The sequence below is a fragment of the Rattus norvegicus genome, chromosome 7 (genome assembly GCF_036323735.1).
Source record: "Rattus norvegicus strain BN/NHsdMcwi chromosome 7, GRCr8, whole genome shotgun sequence".
NCBI classification, from domain to species: Eukaryota; Metazoa; Chordata; class Mammalia; order Rodentia; family Muridae; genus Rattus; species Rattus norvegicus.
Window position 1 is genome coordinate 42,729,323 of NC_086025.1, and position 24,513 is coordinate 42,753,835.

The following is a 24,513-nucleotide window of genomic DNA, read 5'->3' on the forward strand; positions in this document are numbered from 1 at the left end:
CCAGTTGCTTTCGTTACTTCCTTTCGGTGCACAAGAACAGTACACACTGAACCCCCCTTTTCTTGTCAGTACAATGCTGTTTTGCCTAAAACACAGATCTTGCATAGGAATAGCACGACCTCTCGTGTCCCAATGTGTATGCTGATCACAACTGAATCTTGGCTTCTTATTTCAGTCTATATCTATTTTCCCCCCATATCCAGATAGAGAAGAGAGAAGAATGCTTGTTTTGCCCAGAGTTGAACTACAAATACCACTGGAATTTTTCTCCAGTTCTACTCTGAATACCAAGATTGTTTAGCGCTCAAACAGTCTGGAAATACTCAAGCAGATTGAAGAAAAATAAAGCAGGGTTTCTCCACAAATAGTCTTGGCACACACTGAGGTGCATCATGAGTGCTGGACTGAGTAATGGTACTTGTTGCCACGGGAGGTAGTTTACATCAAAGTGTCAATTTAAACATTGACTTTTAAAGAAAAAAAAAGAAGAAAAACTTGGCTTCCATGAAGGCAAAGTTGAGCCTAGTAGCATATGTTACATCATTAACTCTATTAGGAAGTGATGAATACCAACAGTGGAGAGAAAAAACATACGAGTTCTTTATTTATACACGCAATCTTCCTATTTTTATCTTTTTTTGTTTTCAGTAACTAATATGGAAACACACACCAGAGAGCAATGCATTCCTTTGCCTACCACCAGATGCTCCAATCCCCACCATCATTTGCAGGGAAGATGATTGGAATTACGTCCGAGATCAAGAAGCAGATGGAGAGCTCCCGTGTGCTCCATGGCCCGCTGACTGCTTTTAAAACAAGCAAAAGTTCATCTGCTCCTTCATGTTTTGATTCACAAACAACGATCACTCAAAACGAGTATGATGCAGCTTTGGGAAAGCGTGATTCTCATAGGCGTAGAAGGCCCCTGGGAGATTGGTCTCATTCGATCCTGGCAAACAAATGCTGCTGTAACAAAATGTGGTTGAACAGTCAGTTCATAAATAACAGAAATTTCCCTCTCACAGTTCTAGATGCTAGGAAGTCCAGGCTGACAGTCCCAGCAGAGCTGGCGTCATGAGGTCTTCCACCTGACTGCGTCTTCCTCTTTTTTTATATATAATAAGAATATATTTTTACATGATATATTCTGATTAAGGTTCCCCCTCCCTCTACTCTACCCAGTTTCTCACCACAACTTCCCCTCCCATCTAGGTCCACACTCTTTTCATCTCTCATTAGAAAACAGATTTCTGAGGCAGTGAAGGAGTTGGAAAACAGAAAGCTGGTGATAATGTAATAGAACAAGGGGGCCAAGCTCCAGCCCCAGCAAGCAGCAGAACTCGGCAGCTTCAGCCACGTGGCCCTAGCTTTAGAGTCAAGAATAGAAGGGACCACTGGGACAATTGATGCTGGTGAGCTGGAACTAAGAAATTAGCGGTGATTAAGAAGAGACCAGCATCACTGAAGTGAAATCTAACGAGAAGTGTTTTCTGAGAGCACAAAGAAGCTATATCCAGAGATAGCCAAGGCTGTACCTCAGGATGCATCTGTACTTGGTAATGTGTAAGAGTCACCCAGGTGGTGCTGGTTTTGAAAGCATGGAGGGGTCATGAAGAGGAGCTGAGGCTTGGCACTGTGAGAGGCCAGGGAAGGCCATTGGTGAAGGTGCAGCCTCAGTTGCAGCTGACAGCTCTGGACTAAAGGTGTCATATAAAGATGTTGAAGCTTAAGCACAAGAAGGGAGCCTATGAGAGGCTAATGGTGAAGCCTAGTTGCAGCAGAAGACCCCAGTGTATGGGAGATGTCAGGACCATGGGATGGTCACCAAGAACAGCAGCAGCAGTGGAGTGGATCAGCCTGGGCTTAGAGTGCTGCAGAGGGCAGAGCTGGAGAAGTGACACCAGCCCTTTGGAGGAGGCCTGAAGATCATGTGTGGATCCCAGACATTGAAACAAGAATCTGTAACATTAAAGTTGCTTTGGAGACCCCAAGATGTTTGAGATGACAGAGCCATGGGCTATCTTCTGAGGAAAGCTATTAACAGGGAGTGGAACCAATCCAGGAGAAAGAAGACTGTTGCAGTCCACAAAGACGAAAAAGGAGTTGAGATCTGAAAACTGCTTTGACATCGGACTTGGAGATGCAGGGTTTGGAGTTTGCCCAGCTGGTTTCCTGTCTGGCTTTGGGGATTACAGGTAAGTGATTGGATGAATCTCAGATGAGATTTTGAACTTTGGACTTTTAACATTGTTGAGACTGCTACAGACTAAGGGAACTCTGGAAGTTGGACTAAATGTATTTTGTATTATGCTATGTTTAGTCATGACCCCTATAGCCTCATGTGTTTGGACAACCCTATGGGGCCAGGGAGTGGAATGCAATGGCTTGTATATCCTCGGCCCAGGGAGTGGCACTGTTAAAAGGTGTGATCCTATTGGAGTAGGTGTGTCACTGTGGGTGTGAGCTTTCAGACTCTTATCCTAGCTGCCAAGAAGCCAGTATCCTAGCAGCCTTCAGATGAAGATGTAGAACTCTCAGCTCCTCCTGCACCATGCCTGCTTGGATGCTGCCCTGTTCCCTCCTTGATGATAATGGACTGAACTTCTGAACTTGTAAGCCAGTCCCAATTGAATGTTGTCCATATAAGAGCTGCCTTGTCGGGCTGGAGAGATGGCTCAGTGGTTAAGAGCACTGCCTGCTCTTCCAGAGGTCCTGAGTTCAAATCCCAGCAACCACATGGTGGCTCACAACCATATGTAATGAGATCTGATGCCCTCTTCTGGTGTGTCTGAAGACAGCTACAGTGTACTTATCTATAATAAATAAATCTTAAAAAAAAAGAAAAAAAAAGAAAACAGATTTCTAAGTGATATTATTAATAATAATAATAATATAAGAAGATAAAACAAAGAACTAATGTGTAGAGAGCCCAAGAGAAAGTCCGAGAAAGAGACCCACTAGTTCCCACACACACGAGTTCCATAAAAACACTAAATTGGAAGCCGTAACATATGTACAAAAGACACGTGGGGTAAAAAGAGGGAAATATGTACATATATGTAAAGATAGATAGATAATAGATATAGTTGATAGTTGATAGATAGTAGTTGATAGATGATAGATTAGATAGATATCATATATATTACATATAAATAAAATAAAAGTAATAAAATAAAATTTAAAACAAATGGGGAGCCCTGGCATGACATTGAGAGACAGGGAAGGGCCGCTGATGAGATTGCATTAATTTTCTGTTAACCATCTACAGCTGGGCTTGCAGCCAACACTTAAGAGTACTTTATTTCCCCAGTGAGACTTCCTTGGAAGAAAGTAAATTTTCACTTGCAAGGGGCTATCAACTGAAGATTGCTCCTGGGCTACTTAGTGGAGGTTGAGGTCCACTTCTCCTTTTAGCTTCTAGGACCTCATCTGGTACAGACCACGCAGGCCCATGCATGCAGCCGCAGTGTCTGTGAGTTTATACATGCATAATTTCAGTTGGTTCATGGGACCTTATTTTCTTGGTGTCATCCATCTCCTCAGGCCTTTACACTGTCTTCTCCTCTTTTATCTCTGAGTTCCCTTAGCCCTGAGGGAGGGATTTGATAGAGACGTCCATTACAAGGCTGAGTGTTCCAAGGTCTTGTTTTCTGCAGAATGTCCGGATATAGGTCTCGTTTTTGTTCCCATCAACCCAGGAGGAAGCTTCTCTGATGATGGCTGAACAAAGCACTAATCTCCAAGTGTAGCACAATGTCATTAGGAGTCATTTTATTACTAAATTGTTCTCTCTCTCTCTCTCTCTCTCTCTCTCTCTCTCTCTCTCTCCCCCTCCCTCCCTCCCTCTCCCCCTCTCTCTCCTTATTTGTTTTTAATTTTAATTTTTTTCATTTTTAATGTTTATTTTATTTATTGACATTTCTTTTTTTTTTATTAACTTGAGTATTTCTTATATACATTTCAAGTGTTATTCCCTTTCCCGGTTTCCGGGCAAACATCCCCCTCCCCCCTCCCCTTCCTTATGGGTGTTCCCCTCCCAACCCTCCCCCCATTGCCGCCCTCCCCCCATAGTCTAGTTCACTGGGGGTTCAGTCTTAGCAGGACCCAGGGCTTCCCCTTCCACTGGTGCTCTTACTAGGATATTCATTGCTACCTATGGGGTCAGAGTCCAGGGTCAGTCCATGTATAGTCTTTAGGTAGTGGCTTAGTCCCTGGAAGCTCTGGTTGCTTGGCATTGTTGTACTTTTGGGGTCTCGAGCCCCTTCAAGCTCTTCCAGTTCTTTCTCTGATTCCTTCAACGGGGGACCTATTCTCAGTTCAGTGGTTTGCTGCTGGTATTCGCCTCTGTGTTTGCTGTATTCTGGCTGTGTCTCTCGGGAGCGATCTACATCCGGCTCCTGTCGGTCTGCACTTCTTTGCTTCATCCATCTTGTCTAATTGGGTGGCTGTATATGTATGGGCCACATGTGGGGCAGGCTCTGAATGGGTGTTCCTTCAGTCTCTGTTTTAATCTTTGCCTCTCCCTTCCCTGCCTATTTATTGACATTTCAAATGTTATCTCTTTCCCCAGTTTTCCCTCTACAAACCCCCTTTCCCCTCCCCTGTCTCATTTCTATGAGGGTGCTCCCCCAACACCCACCCATCCACACCTACCTCAGTGCCCCAGCATTCCCCTACACTGGATCATTGGGCCTCCACAGAACCAAGGGTCTCCCCTCCCACTGATGCCAGATAAGGCAATCCTCTGCTACATATCCAGCTGGAGCCGTGGGTACCCCATGAGTACACTTTGGTTTAGTTCCTGGGAGCTCAGGGGTAGGGTGGAGTCTGGTTGGTTGATATTTTGTTCTTCCTACGGGGTTGCAACCTCCTTCAGCTCCTTCAGTCCTTGCCCTAACTCCTCCATTGGGGTCCCTGTGCTCAGTCTAATGGTTGGCTGTGAGCATCTGCCTCTGTATTTGTCATGCTCTAGCAGAGCCTCTCAGGAGACAGCTATTCCAGACTCCTGTCAGCAAGCACTTTTTGACATCAGCAATAATGTCTGGATTTGGTGACTGCAGACGAGATGGATCCCTAGGTGGGGCAGTCTCTGGATGGCCTTTCCTTCAGTCTCTGCTCTACTCTTTGTCCCTGTGTTTTCTTTAGACAGGAACAATTCTGGGTTAACATTTTTGAGATGGGTGGGTAGCCCCATTGCTAAACCTAAGAGGTGCCTAACCACTGCATATGGTCTAACCTTACCATTCTTGTTGGGTATTTCATCTACTGTCATCCCTGTTGGGTCCTGGAGCCTCTTGCTTTCCTGGCATCTGGGACTTTATAGGGGCTACCCCCAGTTCCCTATGCCCTGCTGCTACACATCTTTCAATTTCCTGACCCTCTGCACTTCTCCCCAGTCTCCTCCCACACCCGATACTTCCTCCTTTGTCCATCCCCCCCCTCTCCCTCCCAGATTCCGCCAATCCTCTACCTCCTGTGAATATTTTGTTCCCCCTTCTAAGTAGGACTGAAGCATCTACACTTTGGTCTTCCTTCTTCTTGGGCTACATATGGTCTGGGAGTTGTATCTTAGGTATTCCAAACTTCATTTTGGCTAATAACAACTTATTAGTGAGTGCACACCATGTGCATTTTCTTGTGACTGGATAACCTCACTTAGGATATTTCCATGTTCCATCCATTTGCCTAAGAATTTCATGTAGTCATTGTTTTTAATAGCTGAGTAGTACTCCATTGTGTAAATGTACCACATTTTCTGTATCCATTCCTCTGTTGAAGGACATCTGGGTTCTTTCCAGCTTCTGGCTATTATAAATAAGGCTGCTATGAACACAGGGGAACATATATCCTTGTTATATGTTGAAGCATCTTTTGGGTATATGCCCAGGAGAGGTATAGCTGGGTCCTCAGTTAGAACTATTTACAATAAAACAGTAGTTGTACCATACTGCAATCCCACCAGCAATAGAGGAGTGTTCCTCTTTCCCCACATCCTGCACAGCATCTGCTGTCACCGGAGTTTTTTTATCTTAGCCATTCTGACTGGTGTGAGGTGGACTCTCAGGATCACTTTGATTTGCATTTCCATGATAACTAAGGATGCTGAACACTTTTTAAAGTGCTTCTCAGCCATTTGGGATTCTTCAGTTGAAAATTCTTTGTTTAGCTTTGTACCTCCTTTTTAAATAGGGTTATTTGGTTCTCAGTAATCTACCTTCTTGAGTTCTTTGTATATATTAGACATTAGCCCTTTATTGGAAGTAAGGTTAGTAAACATCTTTTTGCAGTCTGTGGGTTGCCATTTTCACCTTTCAGAAACTTTGCAGTTTTATGAGACCCCATTTGTCGATTCTTGATCTTAGAGCATATACCATTGGTGTTCTGTTCAGGAAAATTTCTCCTGTGCCCATGTGTTTGAGGCTCTTCCCCACTTTCTCTTCTGTTAGTTTCAGTGTATATGCTTTTACGTGGATGTCCTTGATCTACATGGACTTGAGCTTTGTACAAGGTGATAAGATTGGATTCATTTACATTCTTCTACATGCTGACTGACAGTTGAACCAGCACCATTTGTTGAAAATGTCATCTGTTTTCCACTGGATGGTTTTAGCTCCTTTGTCAAAGATCAAGTGACCATAAGTGTGTGGGTTCATTTCTGGGTCTTCAATTCTATTCCATTGATCTGTCTCTGTACCAATACCATGTGGATTTTATCATTATTGCTCTGTAGTATAGATTGAGGTCAGGGATGGTGATTCTCCAGAAGTTCTTTTATTGTTGAGAATGGTTTTTGTTATCTTGGGTTTTTAGAATTCCAGATAAATTTGAGAATTGCCTTTCTATCTCTGTGAAGAATTGAGTTGGAATTTTGATGGGGATTGCATTGAATCTGTAGATTCCTTTTGGTAAGACGGCCATTTTTACTATGTTAATCCTGCTGATCCATGAGTATGGGAGATCTTTACATCTTTTGAGATCTTCCTCAATTTCTTTCTTCAGAGACTTGAAGTTCTTGTTATACAGATCTTTCACTTGCTTGGTTAGTGCCATACCAGGATATTTCATATTATTTGTGATTATTGTAAAGAATGTCATCTCTAATTTCTTTCTTAGCCCATTTATCTTTGGAGTAGAGGAAGGCTACTGATTTGAGTTAATTTTGTATCCAGCCACTTTGTTGAATTTGTTTATCAGCTGTGGGAGTTTTCTCATAGATTTTTTTTTTGAGTCACTTATGTATACTGTCATATCATCCACAAATAGTGATATCTTGACTTCCTCTTTTCCAATTTGTATCCGTTTAATCTCCTTTTGTAGCCTAATTGCTCTGGCTAGAACTTCAAGTACTATATCGGATAGATAGGGTGAGAGTGGGCAACCTTGTCCCCGATTTTAGTGGGATTGCTGAAAGTTTCTCTCAATTTAGTTTGATGTTGGCTATTGGCTTGCTGTATATTGCTTTTATTATATTTAGATATGGGCCTTGAATTCCTATGCTCTCCAATACCTTTAGTATGGAGGGATGTTGTTATTTTGTCAAAGGCTTTTTCAGCATTTAATGAGATGATCATGTGGTTTCTTTCTTTTTTAGAACAGTAATATTTTATTTTTCCTGAGGTCACCAGCTATCGAGTCTCAAGTTCATGGTCAGCCCTGTAGTATTAATTATGGGTTCCATCTCTGGGAGTGTGCCTTAAGTCAAATCAGATATTGGTTGGTTACTTCCATAGCATTATGTGCCACCTTTGCACTATTATGCCATACAAGCAGGACACCACTGTAGATCAGAGGCTTTGTGGGTGGTTTGGTGTTTATGTTTCTCCTTTTGTATTGTGAAGTATAGCTTCATGTACAAAAACCACTAACACTTAGGGGTGAAGGCTTTATGTAGGCACTAACTCAATTTCTCATATTCAGTGAGTCATGTAGGTATTATCTTCAGTGATGGGCTTTCATGTCAGTTTATGGAGGACAATAGTCTTGGCAACACCCTGGGTTGTTTAGGAATTCCTTTTGACCAATAACCCAATTAGATGTAACCCTATCCTGGTACTGGAAGCTTTATTTCCTGAAACGAGATATTCAGTTGGGGCTCTGAATTTCCCATTATTTAATTTAGATTGCCCTCATATGGTATTTAATATCATCTGTCTGTCCCTGCATTCCTTCCTTTGTCTTGCTCTCTTCCCTCCCAACTTGATCTTCCTATTCTAGCTGCCCTCCCCATTTTTCCACAATATCTACTTTATTTCCCTTTCCTACTGAAATCTATCCATCCTCCTCATCCCTTAATTTATACCTAACCTCTGTGTTTTTACAGATTTTAGTTTAGTTACCATAGTTACCATAAAATTAAAAGATAATACCCACATGTAAGTAAACATATACTACGTTTGTCTTTTTGAGTCCAGGTTATCTCACAATGATTTTTTTTCCTAGTTCCATACACTTAACGTGAGAATTTCATGATATCATTTTTTAAAAAACAGTTAAGTAACAGTTCATGTGTAAATGTACCACATTTTCTTTATCCATTCTTTTATTGAGGGGCATGTATGCTATTTCCAGTTTCTAATTATTAGGAAAAGAGTGGTAGTGAGCCTAATTTAGGAAATGTAGGATGATGCACTTTTTTAATACATTCTCAAGTGTGGTGTAATCTAGATCTTGAGCTAGTTCAATTCCCACCTTCCTGAGGAACTCTAATGCTGAGGAATGACAGTAGATGTATGAGTTTTGACTCCCACAAGCAATAGATGAGTGTTTACCTTACTCCACATCTTGACCAGCATATACTATCACTTTTTTATTGATCTTGGATATGAGATAAATCTCAAAGTATTTTTTATTTGCATTTCCTTGATGACTATATTTATTGAATATTTCCTTAAGTGTTTCTTAGCCATTTGGATTTCCTCTCTTGAGAATTCTCTAATTGGATTGTACCCTATTTTTAATCGGGTTTTTTGATATATAGTTTCTTGAGTTTATTATATTTTGGATATTAGTCCTCCATCAGATGTGGAGCTGGTAAAAAGTCTTTTCTAATTCTGTAGGTGGCTACTTGGTTTAGATGACAGTGTCCTTTGCCCTACCAATGCTTTATAGTTTCATGAGGTTCCATTTGTTAATTGTTGGTCTTAGCACCTGAGCTAATGGTATTCTGTTCAGAAAACCTTTATTCATGCTAATGAATTTTTATTTTTAAATATGTATCACCTTGATATCTTTCAGCTGCTCTAGCTAAGAGTTTAAGTTCCATATTGAATAAATATGGAGATTAGACAACCTTGTCTAGTTCCTGATTTTAGTCGAATACCTTTGAGTTTCTCTCCATCTAAGTTGTTATTGGCTATGGGCTTGCTGTAAACTGCTTTTATAATTTTTAGGTGTGTCCACTGTATCCCTATCCCTCCAGAATTTTTATTATGAAGGCAGGTTGGATTTTGTCAAAGGTCTTTTCTATATTTAAAGAGATGATCATGTGATTTTTATCTTTCACTTTCTTTATAGTGTAAGTGACATGTATCCAATTATTCATTTCTTTAAAATTTTCCAATTTGGTGTAATATAGGTTTTTAAAGTATGTTCTTATGACTCTTTGTATTTCCTCAGTTTCTGCTGTTATGTATTCCTTTTCACTTCTAGTTTTGTTAATTTGGATAAAAGTTTGTCAATCGTAATGAAGTTCTCAAAAATCTAACCCATTGTTTCATTGATTCTTTGTACTAGTTTGTTTCTGTTTCATTGATTTTTGTCCTAAGTTTGATTATTTTTTGCCATCTACTCTTTTTGGGTGACTTCTTGTTCTAGAGCTTTCAGGTGTACTGTTAATTTACTATGAGTAGTATAAATGCGCGCGCGCACACACACACACACACACACACACACACACACACACACACACACACACAGTGATTCGCCTCAGAACAGGCTTTATTCCATAAATTTGGTATGCTGTGTATTCATCTCTATTGAGTTATTTAAAATTATTACTTTCTTTCTTATTTCTGACTTGACCCATTTTTCATTTAATAATGAGTTAGTCACTGTTTCCATGAGATTTTAAGCTTCACGTTGTTTCTATTGTTAACATCCAGCTTTAATTCCTGGTGGTCTGATAAGATGCAGGGTGTTGTTTCAATATTTTATATCTGTTGAGACTTGTTTTATGTCTAAGTATGCAGTTTTAGAGAAACTTCAATGATGTGCTAAGAAGAAGAAAAATGTGTGTGTGTGTGTGTGTGTGTGTGTGTGTGTGTGTGTGTGTGTGTGTGTGTGTTTGGGTGAAATGTTCTATAAATATCTGTTGGGTTCATTCAGTTAGTAACTTCAGTTAGCTCCAGCATTTCTGTTTAGATTTTGTCTGGCTGACCTATCTATTATTGAGACCAGATTACCAGTATGTGAAGGTCAATGTGTGATTTAAGCTGTCATAGTGTTCCTTTTATTGACTTGGTGGCCTTGTGATTGGTGCATTGATGTTAGGAATTGGAATGTCCTCAGGGAACTTTTCCTTTGATGTATTCGTAGTGTCCTTCCCTATTTCTTCTGATTAGTTTTGGTTGTCAGTCGATTTTGTCAGTTATTAAAATAGTCATATCAGTTTGCTTCTTGGATCCTTTTGCTTGCAATATCTTTTTCCAATCTTTTACCTTTAGGTGATACCTATTCTTGGTTTTAAGGGATATCACTTTAATGTAGAAGGATGGACCTGTATTATTATTATTATTATTATTATTATTATTATTATTATTATCTATTCTTTTAATCTGTGCCTTTTTATTGGAGAATTGAGACCATTAATATTGAAGATATCAATGAGCAATGTTTTTTTTTATTTCTGCTAGTTGTTGTTGGTAGTGGTGTTGGTGTGTGGTATTGGTTAGTATTGTGTGTGTGTGTGTGTGTGTGTGTGTATGTGTGTGTGTGTTAGAGTGGTTAATGTATTTAGGTTGTAATTTTTCTTGTAACACCTTCTATATGGCTGGATTTTTTAAATAGAATTGCTAAATTTGGTTTTACCATGGCATCTCATATTTTCACCATTTATTATGATTAAAAATTTTCCTGAGTATTATAGGGTGGGTTGCAATATGTGATCTTTATAGTCTGAAGAGCATCTCTCCATTGCTTCCTGGATTTTAATCTCCATGGAAAAGAGAGGTATAATTCTACTAGGTCTGACAATGTATTACTTTATTTTTTTCTCTTGCAGCTTTTAATATTCTTTCTTTGTTCTGTACATTTAGTGTTTTTATTATTATGTGCTGAGGGAAATTTCTTTTCTGGTCCTGTCTCTTTGGTGTTCTGTATGGGTCTTGTACCTTGAGGGACATCTTCTCCTTCTTTTGGACACTTTTTAATGATTTTTTTGGGGGAAGAAATATTTTCAGTGTCTTTGATCTGGGTCTTTTCTATTTCTTTCATTTACATTATTCTTAGATTTGGTCTTTTTATAGTGATCCTGATCCTGATTTCCTGACTATTTTCTGCCAGAAGTTTTTATATTTAATGTCCTTTTTTTTTTGATTGACATAGCTATTTCTTCCATCTGGTCTTCAATGCCTGAGATTCTTTCTACCAGGTTTTTTCTTTCTTTCTTAATTGATTGATTTTTTCCATTTTTTAAAAAATTGGGTATTTCTTATTTACCTTTCAAATGTTATTCCCTTTCCCAGTTTCCTATCCATCAGTCCCCTAACACCTCTTCCTCCCCTTCTAGGTTTTATTTTTCTTATTCTGCATGTTGTTGTTGTTGGCACTGGTGGTGGTGGTGGTAGTGGTGGTGTGTGTGTGTGCGTGTGTGCATTCATGTGTGTTAATAAGTAAGTAAGTAAGGCTTGAATCTGAGGATCCTTTTGGAGGGCTTAAAGTTTTCATTTCAGAAGAGAGCTGAACACACAGGAGTACAGATATCCTGACACCCCAGGACAGATTGTAACTTCTGCACACCTTTGCCCACATCCCCAGTCAAAGGGGAAACTGCACAGTGCCTCTGGACACAGGAATATAGGAACAGTCAGCCACCAGGACCCACGATTCTGGTCTGTGCCCAGGACCGAACAGAACCAGCCAAACAGCTCCCTGCCCCCAAATACTATGGGGGAGAGAGCTGGACAGTGTAGACACTGCTGAGAAGACAGAGGAGACTACCCTCTGCCTACAGTCCAGACACAAGAAGGAATTGCTGAGTGCCAACTATGCTCCCTGGGTGCAAGGGGAGCCAAGTAGAAACAAAAAGGACCATAGAAAGAATCAACAGAACCAAAAGTTGGTTCTTTGAGAAAATCAGCAAGATAGATAAACCCTTAGCCAGACTAACGAGAGGACACAGAGAGTGTGTCCAAATTAACAAAATCAGAAATGAAAAGGGAGACATAACTACAGATTCAGAGGAAATTCAAAAAATCATCAGATCTTACTATAAAAGCCTATATTCAACAAAACTTGAAAATCTGCAGGAAATGGACAATTTCCTAGACAGATACCAGGTACCAGAGTTAAATCAGGAACAGATAAAACAGTTAAACAACCCCATAACTCCTAAGGAAATAGAAGCAGTCATTAAAGGTCTCCCAACCAAAAAGAGCCCAGGTCCAGACAGGTTTAGTGCAGAATTCTATCAGACCTTCATAGAAGACCTCATACCAATATTATCCAAACTATTCCACAAAATTGAAACAGATGGAGCACTACCGAATACCTTCTACAAAGCCACAATTACTCTTATACCTAAACCACACAAAGACCCAACAAAGAAAGAGAACTTCAGACCAATTTCTCTTATGAATATCGACTCAAAAATACTCAATAAAATTCTGGCAAACCGAATCCAAGAGCACATCAAAACAATCATCCACCATGATCAAGTAGGCTTCATCCCAGGCATGCAGGGATGGTTTAATATACGGAAAACCATCAACGTGATCCATTATATAAACAAACTGAAAGAACAAAACCACATGATCATTTCATTAGATGCTGAGAAAGCATTTGACAAAATTCAACACCCCTTCATGACAAAAGTCCTGGAAAGAATAGGAATTCAAGGCCCATACCTAAACATAGTAAAAGCCATATACAGCAAACCAGTTGCTAACATTAAACTAAATGGAGAGAAACTTGAAGCAATCCCACTAAAATCAGGGACTAGACAAGGCTGCCCACTCTCTCCCTACTTATTCAATATAGTTCTTGAAGTTCTAGCCAGAGCAATCAGACAACAAAAGGAGATCAAGGGGATACAGATCGGAAAAGAAGAAGTCAAAATATCACTATTTGCAGATGATATGCTAGTATATTTAAGTGATTTCAAAGTTCCACCAGAGAACTACTAAAGCTGATAAACAACTTCAGCAAAGTGGCTGGGTATAAAATTAACTCAAATAAATCAGTAGCCTTCCTCTACACAAAAGAGAAACAAGCCGAGAAAGAAATTAGTGAAACGACACCCTTGATAATAGACCCAAATAATATAAAGTACCTCGGTGTGACTTTAACCAAGCAAGTAAAAGATTTGTACAATAAGAACTTCAAGACTCTGAAGAAAGACATTGAAGAAGACCTCAGAAGATGGAAAGACCTCCCATGCTCATGGATTGGCAGGATTAATATAGTAAAAATGGCCATTTTACCAAAAGCGATCTACAGATTCAATGCAATCCCCATCAAAATACCAGTCCAGTTCTTCAAAGAGTTAGACAGAACAATTTGCAAATCCATCTGGAATAACAAAAAACCCGGGATAGCTAAAACTATCATCAACAATAAAAGGACTTCAGGGGGAATCACTCTCCCTGAACTCAAGCAGTATTACAGAGCAATAGTGATAAAAACTGCATGGTATTGGTACAGAGACAGACAGATAGACCAATGGAACAGAATTGAAGACCCAGAAATGAACCCACACACCTATGGTCACTTGATTTTTGACAAAGGAGCCAAAACCATCCAATGGAAAAAAGATAGCATTTTCAGCAAATGGTGCTGGTTCAACTGGAGGTCAACATGTAGAAGAATGCAGATCGATCCATGCTTATCACCCTGTACAAAGCTTAAGTCCAAGTGGATCAAGGACCTCCACATCAAACCAGATAAACTCAAACTAATAGAAGAAAAGCTAGGGAAGCATCTGGAACACATGGGCACTGGAAAAAATTTCCTGAACAAAACACCAATGGCTTATGCTCTAAGATCAAGAATCGACAAATGGGATCTCATAAAACTGCAAAGCTTCTGTAAGGCAAAGGACACTGTGGTTAGGATAAAATGGAAACCAATAGATTGGGAAAAGATCTTTACCAATCCTACAACAGATAGAGGCCTTATATCCAAAATATACAAAGAACTCAAGAAGTTAGACCGCAGGGAGACAAATAACCCTATTAAAAATGGGGTTCAGAGCTAAGCAAAGAATTCACAGCTGAGGAATGCCGAATGGCTGAGAAACACCTAAAGAAATGTTCAACAGCTTTAGTCATAAGGGAAATGCAAATCAAAACAACCCTGAGATTTCACCTCACACCAGTGACAATGGCTAAGATCAAAAACTCAGGTGACAGCAGATGCTGGCGAGGATGTGGAGAAAGAGGAACACTCCTCCATTGTTGGTGGGATTGCAGACTGGTACAACCATTCTGGAAATCAGTCTGGAGGATCCTCAGAACATTGGACATTGAACTGCCTGAGGATCCAGCTATACCTCTCTTGGGCATATACCCAAAAGATGCCCCAACATATAAAAAAGACACGTGCTCCACTATGTTCATCGCAGCCTTATTTACAATAGCCAGAAGCTGGAAAGAACCCAGATGCCCTTCAACAGAGGAATGGATACAGAAAATGTGGTACATCTACACAATGGAATATTACTCAGCTATCAAAAACAACGAGTTTATGAAATTCGTAGGCAAATGGTTGGAACTGGAAAATATCATCCTGAGTGAGCTAACCCAATCACAGAAAGACATACATGGTATGCACTCATTGATAAGTGGTTATTAGCCCAAATGCTTGAATTACCCTAGATGCCTAGAACAAATGAAACTCAAGACGGATGATCAAAATGTGAATGCTTCACTCCTTCTTTAAAAGGGGAACAAGAATACCCTTGTCAGGGAAGAGAGAGGCAAAGATTAAAACAGAGACTGAAGGAACACCCATTCAGAGCCTGCCCCACATGTGGCCCATACATATACAGCCATCCAATTAGACAAGATGGATGAAGCAAAGAAGTGCAGACCGACAGGAGCCGGATGTAGATCGCTCCTGAGAGACACAGCCAGAATACAGCAAATACAGAGGCGAATGCCAGCAGCAAACCACTGAACTGAGAATAGGACCCCATTGAAGGAATCAGAGAAAGCACTAGAAGAGCTTGAAGGGGCTCGAGACCCCATATGTACAACAATGCCAAGCAACCAGAGCTTCCAGGGACTAAGCTACTACCTAAGACTATACATGGACTGACCCTGGACTCTGACCTCATAGGTAGCAATGAATATCCTAGTAAGAGCACCAGTGGAAGGGGAAGCCCTGGGTCCTGCTAAGACCTAACCCCCAGTGAACTAGATTGTTGGGGGGAGGGCGGCAATGGGGGAAGTATGGGGAGGAGAAAGGGAATAACACTCGAAATGTATATAAGAAATACTCAAGTTAATAAAAAAAAAAAGAATTACACTAGACTTCTCACCAGAGACTGTGAAAGCCAGAAGATCCTGGATAAATGTTGTACGGACCCTAAGAGAACACAAATGCTAGTCCAAGTTACTGTATCTAGCAAAACTCTCAATTAACACAGATGGAGAAACCAAAATATTCCATGAATGAAGCAAATTTACACAATATCTTTCTACAAATCCAGCCATACAGAGGATAATATATGGAAAACTCTAACACAGGGAGAGAAACTATACTGTTCAGAAAGCAAGAATATAATTTCCTTGCAATGAAACCAAAGGAGAGAGACACACATAATTTTACCTCTAACAATGAAAATAATAGGAAGCGACAATCACTGTTCCTTAATATCTCTCAACATCAATGGACTCAATTCCCCAATAAAAAGACAAAGACTAAGAGACTGTATACATAAAGAGGACCCAACATTTTGCTGCATGCACGAAACACATCTCAGAGACAAAGACAGACACTACCTCACAGTAAATGGCTGGAAAACAACTTTCCAAGCAAATGGCCCAAAGAAACAAGCTGGAGTTGCCATTCTAATATCAAATGAAATTGAATTTCAACCAAAAGTCATTTAAAAAGATAAGGAAGAACACTTCATATTCATCAAAGGAAAAATCCACCAAGATGAACTCTCAATCCTAAATATATATGCTCCAAATGCAAGGGCACCTACATTCGTAAAAGAAACCTTACTAAAGCTCAAAGCACCCATTGCACCTCACACAATAATAGTAGGAGATTTCAACACCCCATTATCATCAATGGACAGATCATGGAAACAGAAATTAAACAGAGACATAGAGAAACTGACAGAAGTTATTAACCAAATGGATTTAACAGATATTTATAGAAAATTCCATCCGAAATCAAAAGGATGTACATTCTTCTCAGCATCTCATGGAACTTTCTCCAAAATTGAACATATAATCGGCCACAAAAGAGGCCTCAACAGATACAGGAAGATAGAAATAATCCCACACATCCTATCTGATCACCACGCACTAAGATTGGTCTTCAATAAAAATAATAATGACAGAAAGCCCACATATACATGGAAGTTGAACAATGCTCTACTCAATGACAACTTGGTCCAGGGAGAAATAAAGAAAGAAATTAAAGACTTCTTAGAATTTAATGAAAATGAAGATACATACAACATTCACAAACTTATGGGACACAATGAAAGCGGTACTAAGAGGAAAATTCATAGTGCCTGCAAAAACAAACAAACAAGAACAAACAAACAAAAAAAAACAAAACAGGAGGGAGCATATGTCAACAACTTGACAGCACACCTAAAAGCTCTAGAACAAAAAGAAATAAACCCAAGAGGAGTAGAAGGCAGGAAATAATCAAACTCAGGGCTGAAATCAACCAAGTAGAAATGAAAGGGACTATCCAAAGAATCAACAAAACCAGGAGCTGGTTCTGGGAGAAAATCAACAAGATAGATAAACCCTTAGCTGGTCTAACCAGAGGTCACAGAGAGTGTATCCAAATTAACAAAATCAGAAATGAAAAGGGAGACATAACAACAGAATCTGACGAAATTTAAAAAATCATCAGATCCTACTACAAAAGCCTATATTCTACAAAACTGGAAAATCTGGAGGAAATGGACAATTTTCTAGACAGATACCATGTACCAAAGTTAAATCAGGAACAAATAAACCATCTAAACAACCCCATAACTCCTAAAGAAATAGAAGCAGTTATTAAAAGTCTCCCAACCAAGAAGAGGCCAGAACCAGATGTGTTTAGTGCAGAATTCTATCAGACCATCATAGAAGACCTCATACCAATACTGTCCAAACTATTCCACAAAATAGAAACAGACAGAGCGCTACCAAATTCCTTCTATGAAGCCACAATTACTCTTATACCTAAACCACAAAGACCCAACAAAGAAAGAGAACTTCAGACCAATTTCCCTTATGAATATCGATGCAAAAATACTCAATAAAATTCTGGCAAACAGGGGTTGGGGATTCAGCTCAGTGGTAGAGCGCTTGCCTACCAAGTGCAAGGCCCTGGCTTCGGTCCCCAGCTCAGAAAAAAAAAAATTCTGGCAAACCGAATCCAAGAACATATCAAAACAATTATCCACCATGATCAAGTAGGCTTCATTCCAGGCATGCAGGGATGGTTTAATATGCGGAAAACCATCAACATAATCCATTACCTAAACAAACTGAAAGAACAAAACCACTGATCATTTCATTAGATGCTGAGAAAGCATTTGATAAAATTCAACACCCTTTCATAGTAAACGTCCTGGAAAGATCAGGAATTCAAGGCCCATATCTAAACATAGTAAAAGCAATATACAGCAAACCTGTATTAATATCAAACTAAATGGAGAGAAACTTGAAGCAATCTCACTAAAATCAGGGACTAGACAAGGCTGCCCACATTCTCCCTACTTATTCAATACAGTGATTGAAGTCCTAGTCAGAGCAATCAGACAGCAAAAGGAAGTCAAAGAGACACAAATTGGAAGGGAAGAAATCAAAATATCACTATTTGCAGATGATATGAGAGTTACTGAAGTGACCCAAAAAGTTCCACCAGAGAAGTAATTAACCTGATAAACAACTTCAGCAAAGTGTTGTGGTATAAAATTAACTCGAAGAAATGAGTTGCCTTCTTCTACTCAAAGGATAAACAGGCTGAGAAAGAAATTAAGGAAATGACATCCCTCACAACTGTCCCAAATAACATAAAATATCTTGGTGTGACTTTAACCAAGCAAGTGAAAGATCTGTACAACAAGAACTTCAAGTCTCTGAAGAAAGAAATTGAGGTAGATCTCAGAAGATGGAAAGAGCTACCATGCTCATGGATTGTCAGGATTAATATAGTAAAGACGGCCATTTTCTCAAAAGGAATCTACAGATTCAATGAAATCCCCATCAAAATTCCTACTCAATTCTTTATAGAGATAGAAAGAGCAATTTGCAAATTCATTTGGAATAACAAAAAACCCAGGATAGTGAAAACTATATCAACAATAAAAGAACTTCGGCGGGAATCACCATCCCTGACTTCAAGCAGTATTACAGAGCAATACTCATAAAAAACTGTATGGTAGTGGCACAGAGAAAAGTAGATAGATCAGTGGAACAGAATTGAAGACTCAGAAATGAATCTGCGCAGCTATATAGCCACTTGATCTTTGACAAAGGATCTAAAACCATTCAATGGAAGAAAAATAACATTTTCAACAAATGGTGCTGGTTCAACTGGAGGTCAGAATGTAGAAGAATGCAAATTGATCCATTCTTATTACCCTGTACAAAGCTTAAGTTCAAGTGGATCAAGGACCTCCACATCAAACCAGATACACTCAAACTAATAGAAGAAAAACTAGGGAAGCATCTGGAACACATGGGCACTGGAAAAAATTTCCTGAACAAAACACCAATGGCTTATGCTCTAAGATCAAGAATTGAAAAATGGGATCTCATAAAACTGCAAAGCTTCTGTAAGGCAAAGGACACTGTGGTTAGGACAAAACAGCAACCAACAGATTGGGAAAAGATCTTTACCAATCCAACATCTGATAGAGGGCTAATATTCAAAATATATAAAGAACTCAAGAGGTTAGACTCCAGAGAGCCAAATCACCCTATTAAAAATCGGGTACAGAGCTAAACAAAACTCTTAGCTGAGGATTATTGAATAACCAAAAAGCACCTAAAGAAATGTTCAACATCCTTAGTCATCAGGGAAATGCAAATCAAAACAACCCTGAGATTCCATCTCACACCAGTCAGAATGACTAAGATCAAAAATTCAGGTGACAGCAGATGCTGTCGAGGATGTGGAGAAAGAGGAACACTCCTCCATTGTTGGTGGAATTGCAAACTGGTACAACTACTCTGGAAATCATTCTCAAGGTTCGTCAGAAAATTGGACATTCCAGTACCTGAGGACCCAGCCATACCACTCTTGGGCATATACTCAAAAGATGCTCCAACATACAACCAAGACACATGCTCTATTATGTTGATAGCAGCCTTACTTATAATAGCCAGAAGCTGGAAAGAACCCAGATGCCCTTCAACTAAGGAATGGATTCAAAAAGCGTGGTACATCTACACAATGAAGTACTACTCAGCTATCAAAAACAATGATTTCATAAAATTCATAGGCAAATGGAATGAATTAGAAAATATCATCCTGAGTGGTCCAGTCATAGAAAAACATATTTGGTATGCACTCATTGATAAGTGGATATTAGCCCAAAAACTCGTATTACCCAAGATGCAATCCACAGACCACAGGAAGCTCAGGAAGAAAGATGACCAAAATGCAGATGCTCCCACTCCTTCTTAAAAGGGGGGAAAATATCCATAGGAGGGGATATGGAAGCAAAGTTTTGAGCAGCAATTGAAGGAATGGCCATATGAGCCTGCCCCATATGTGGTATATATATATATATATATATATATGTATATATATATATATATATGCCAAAACTTGATAAGATTGATGAAGCTAAAAAATGCATGCTGAAAGGGCCATATAGATCTCTCCTGAGAGACACATCCAGAGCATGTCAAATAGAGAGGTCAATGCTAGCAGCAAACCACTGAACTGAGAACAGTATCCCCTTGGTGGGGGGCGGATTAGAGGAAGGATTGAAAGAGTTGAAGGAGTTTGCAACCCCATAAGAATTACAATGCCAGCCAACCAGAGCTTCCAGGGACTAAACCAGTCCCGAAAGAGTATACATGGACTGTCATGTATATACATATGTAGCAGAGAATAGCCTTGTTGGAGCATTAGTGGAAGTGGGAAGCCCTTGCTCCTCCTAAGGTTGGACCCCCCAGTGAAGGGGAACAGGGAGGGGACAATAAGTGTGATGGATGGGGGAAATACCCAGATGTGGGAGGATGAGGTGATGGAGGCTTATGGACAGGAAACCGGGAAAGGGAATAACATTTGAAATGTAAGTAAAGAAATGTATCTAATAAAAAAAAGAAAGAAAAAGTTTTCATTTCCTTCAACTTGGATTTCCTTTACTAATTCTATTTCTATTTTCAGGTCTTTAACTTTCCATTGCTTTCTTTCCATTGTTTGTGTTTTCATAGATTTCTTTTACGGATTTATATATTTCCCCCTCTAAGGAGTTCTATCATATTTTAAAATGCCATTTAAGATCTTTCTCTGGTGTTTTAGCTGTTTTTCAATATCCATGGCTTATTGTGGTAAGGTTGCTGGGCACCAGTGCTTTTTCTGTAGTATTTTTTTGTTTCTGTTAGTATAATAATTGATTCTTACTAAGAATCAGCCTTATAGTGATTCTGAGAGCTCAAAATCATTCATCTCACCCAAGATTTGAGAAAAATAGAGGGAAGACAAGGAAATTCAAGTAGAACAGACATGAAATTTTTTCAGCTTAATATTTCCCAAGGAGCTTATGTTCACATGAAAAGATTGTTCTATACAAAGCAGTGATTCTGAGTTACTATCCCAGGCCCCACAAAGACCTTGATGGAGTTACACAACCTCTAGCTTTGCTTGTCCAGAAATAAAGCTATTTGCTGACAGAGGGTTTCAGATGTTAAATATGATGATGAATGGTTAGCTATTTTATGAAACTGGAATCACTTTATCAATAAGCCTCTCTGTGCTTGGCTTCACAAATCACACATCTGAGGTAGATATTATTTGTTGGTCATTATTTAAGTAAATGAGGTGCTTAAATTACCATTGGAAAATTAGCATAAGAGTGTCTGGTCAGAAGAGTGATGATCTAATTCCCATGGAAAAAGAAGTTGAAGAAGTGGTTCAGGACATCAGAATAGTAGTTGGAAAGGAACAGGAAAGTAACAGATTTGCCTGGAATAAGTTAAGTATACTGAGACTCTTAACAGACTGAGCAAAGCACTAAAAATGATGTGCTATGTTCACAGTCAAGTAAAAAAGAGACAAAGAGAAATTTGTAGGCATGGCTGAGCATCAATTAAAAACACAAAGAGTCTGAGAAGAGAGTCTTCTATGAACAATCAATGCACATTAAATACAGATTTCTAAACATCTTGATGGAGCTAGTCAGAAGCTACCAATAAGAGTAGTAAGCACTCTGTTCTGTGACTACAGACAGAACAGAATGTAAAGTCAAAATCAGGCTCCAAGGTGACGATAACAATAGGCAAACTATGGTATTTCCTTTTTGGATTGTATTCCCAACATATACCAGGGACAGAGAAAGTACTGGAGTCCTAGGAGAGTCATAAACATGCTCCCGTTTCCTTTTAATTTCAGCCCAATTGAGAAACTATATACAGCAGCTAGAGAGACACTGAAGAAAGGCCACTCTTTAGCTAGTAATAAGACATGCTCATTTTCATCGTGCTTTAGCTAAGGGCTTTTCAGAGATGTAGTGTACCAGTATCCCAGTAAGTCTATTACTATATTCATTTCACCAATGAACAAAGAGGGACAATTAGATGATCACTGTCTTAGTTAGGGTTTTACTGCTGTAAGCAGATACCATGACCAAGACAACTCTTAGAAGGACAACATTTATTTGGGGCTGACTTACAGGTTCAGAGGGTCAGTCCAGTATCATAAAGGTTCCCACATGGCAGAATCCAGGCAGGCATGGTGCTGGACTGTTCTACATCTTCATCTGAAGGCTGCTAGCAGAATACTGGCTTCCAGGCAGCTAGAATGAGGGTCTTAAAGATACTTTCATAGTGACACACCTACTTCAACAGGACCATACCTACTTCAACAGGGCCATACCTACTCCAACAGGGCCACACCTACTCCAACAGGGCCACACCTACTTCAACAAGGCCACACCTACTCCAACAGGGCCACACCTACTTCAACAAGGCCACACCTCCTCCAACAAGGCCACACCTCCTAATAGTGCCATCACAATAAGTGAATGAAACAAAGACAAACAGCAAGTAGCAGAACAGTAATTCAGGTCAAGAAGTCAAGCTTCCTCACCAGGATATTCCAAGGTTCACTGGAGAGCATATTTTCCCTTGAAACCAGAAGAGATGTCTGAACATGATAGCCCAGATGGAGACTTTGGATCTACACATAGGGAATTTGGACATAAAAGCATATCATGGAAATATGTATCTCAAATATCACCTAGTATGTAGTGAACAGAAGGCTACACACACAAGAAATGATTGACTCCACTAATAACTGCTGCAATACATCTTCCTGAGCCAGGATTGAGAGAAGGAGTTGTTCCCCTTTTCACTGACAGTGGCATGCATTTACCTCTAAGCACAGGAACCTTCAGAACCAGGGAGATTATCAGACTCTCTGCCTTGGCATCTACACTTGGAGAAAACGTCCCCACCAACCACAAACACTTGCCTTGAAGTAGTATAGGACCAGAAAGAAAAATGCGTTGTAACTGAGCCATCATGTACCCCAGAGTCCTAATAGTGCCAATTACAGCTAGCCCTTTCCAACAGAATCGGAGGAGAAAAGATAGACATGTTTTATGTAGACACTAAGCTTAACCCACCTGCCCAATAGAGAAACATGGATTACAATAAATACTGATGAATGCTAGAACTCTTCTTTTCAGTCAGTGCACAAGCTAATTCTCATTCTGTGGGGACAAGTAAGTAACAAGGGTATTTAGGAGACACACATGCACAAGCTTACATGTACACACACACACACACACACACACACACACACACACACACACTCAGAGGGGGACCAGACAGACAGACAGAGACAAAGAGAGGGAAAGAGACAGAGAAAGGAGACAGACAGAGAAACACAGAGAGAGAAAGGAGAGAGGCAGAGAGGCAGAGACAGAGAGACAGAGACAGAGAGACAGAGACACAGACGGAGAGAAAGAGAGAGGGACAAAGACACAGAGGCAGAAGAGGAGAAAGACAGAGAGAGCGCTTCATTTCATAGCCTGTGAGAGAGCAGTTTCTATTATGAGGCAGAAATGTGTTGTTTTGAGAAGACTGTTTACCCCTTCCGAAGGTATAATTGTTTGTGAGATGAGAGAATTGTGTTACAAAGAGGCCAAGCAGCATGTCTAAACTTCCTTCTATTTATACTTTTACTTGTAAGGCATAATTTGATTATGTGACAGCAAAACAAAAGGTCTGAGGAGGAAATGTGTCAAATGTGAACATAATTATGGAGATGTGAACTCACGTTCACTTACTGACAACCAAAATTGGAGAAGAAGCTGTTTAAACAAAAGGCCTTTGATGATAAAAGCGTAAAGCAAAATACAATAGGTTCTCTCATTCTGTCTCATGGCTGTAAACATGAACCACAGTTGAATGTTTATGAAATGCTTCTCTCTGAAAAAGAGCAGCAAGAGTAAACGAAGAGAAACCAAAGCTGCTTGCCTGGTTTTGAGGAAGAAAGTGCATAGAAGTCTAGAGGTTTCTTCAGTCTCAGAATTTCAACCCCTTGTTGGGTTTGTATGACTGCAAGTTATTAACCAACACAATGCTGATTTCCTAGACTTTCATATAAACCTACTATAAACCATTTGTATATTCCTTGACGTGTTGAGTGTCTCCTGGGCGTAGAGGTAGCAGGACTCTGCTTTTTGTTCCATGGAATATAAAAGCAAGTGATTGTTAAGGGGGCTGTCAGGGATTATTCCTGTAGGAGGCCATTGGGCTAAATGCAGTCCTTTGGAAATGACAACGACGTGAGATTTTCCTCTGGGGTTCTAAAAAATAGATTCACTGTATCCTATATTCATGATAGAAGATTGCAACAGAAGGCCAACAAAGACATTTCCATCACGGGACATAAATGTCTCACTCACACAATCTGCATACTCCTCCTCATGTG

The 24,513-nt window shown here is 39.7% G+C and overlaps 1 long non-coding RNA gene across 1 annotated transcript; it reads right to left on the reverse strand.

Moving 5' to 3' along the window:
* Nucleotides 1-576: 576 nt before the first annotated feature.
* Nucleotides 577-22,527, reverse strand: LOC134479681 (uncharacterized). The gene is made up of 2 exons (XR_010053287.1): nucleotides 22,247-22,527; nucleotides 577-966 (listed from the first exon to the last, which is right to left on the reverse strand). It is a non-coding gene; the product is annotated as an uncharacterized LOC134479681 (long non-coding RNA).
* Nucleotides 22,528-24,513: the final 1,986 nt, after the last annotated feature.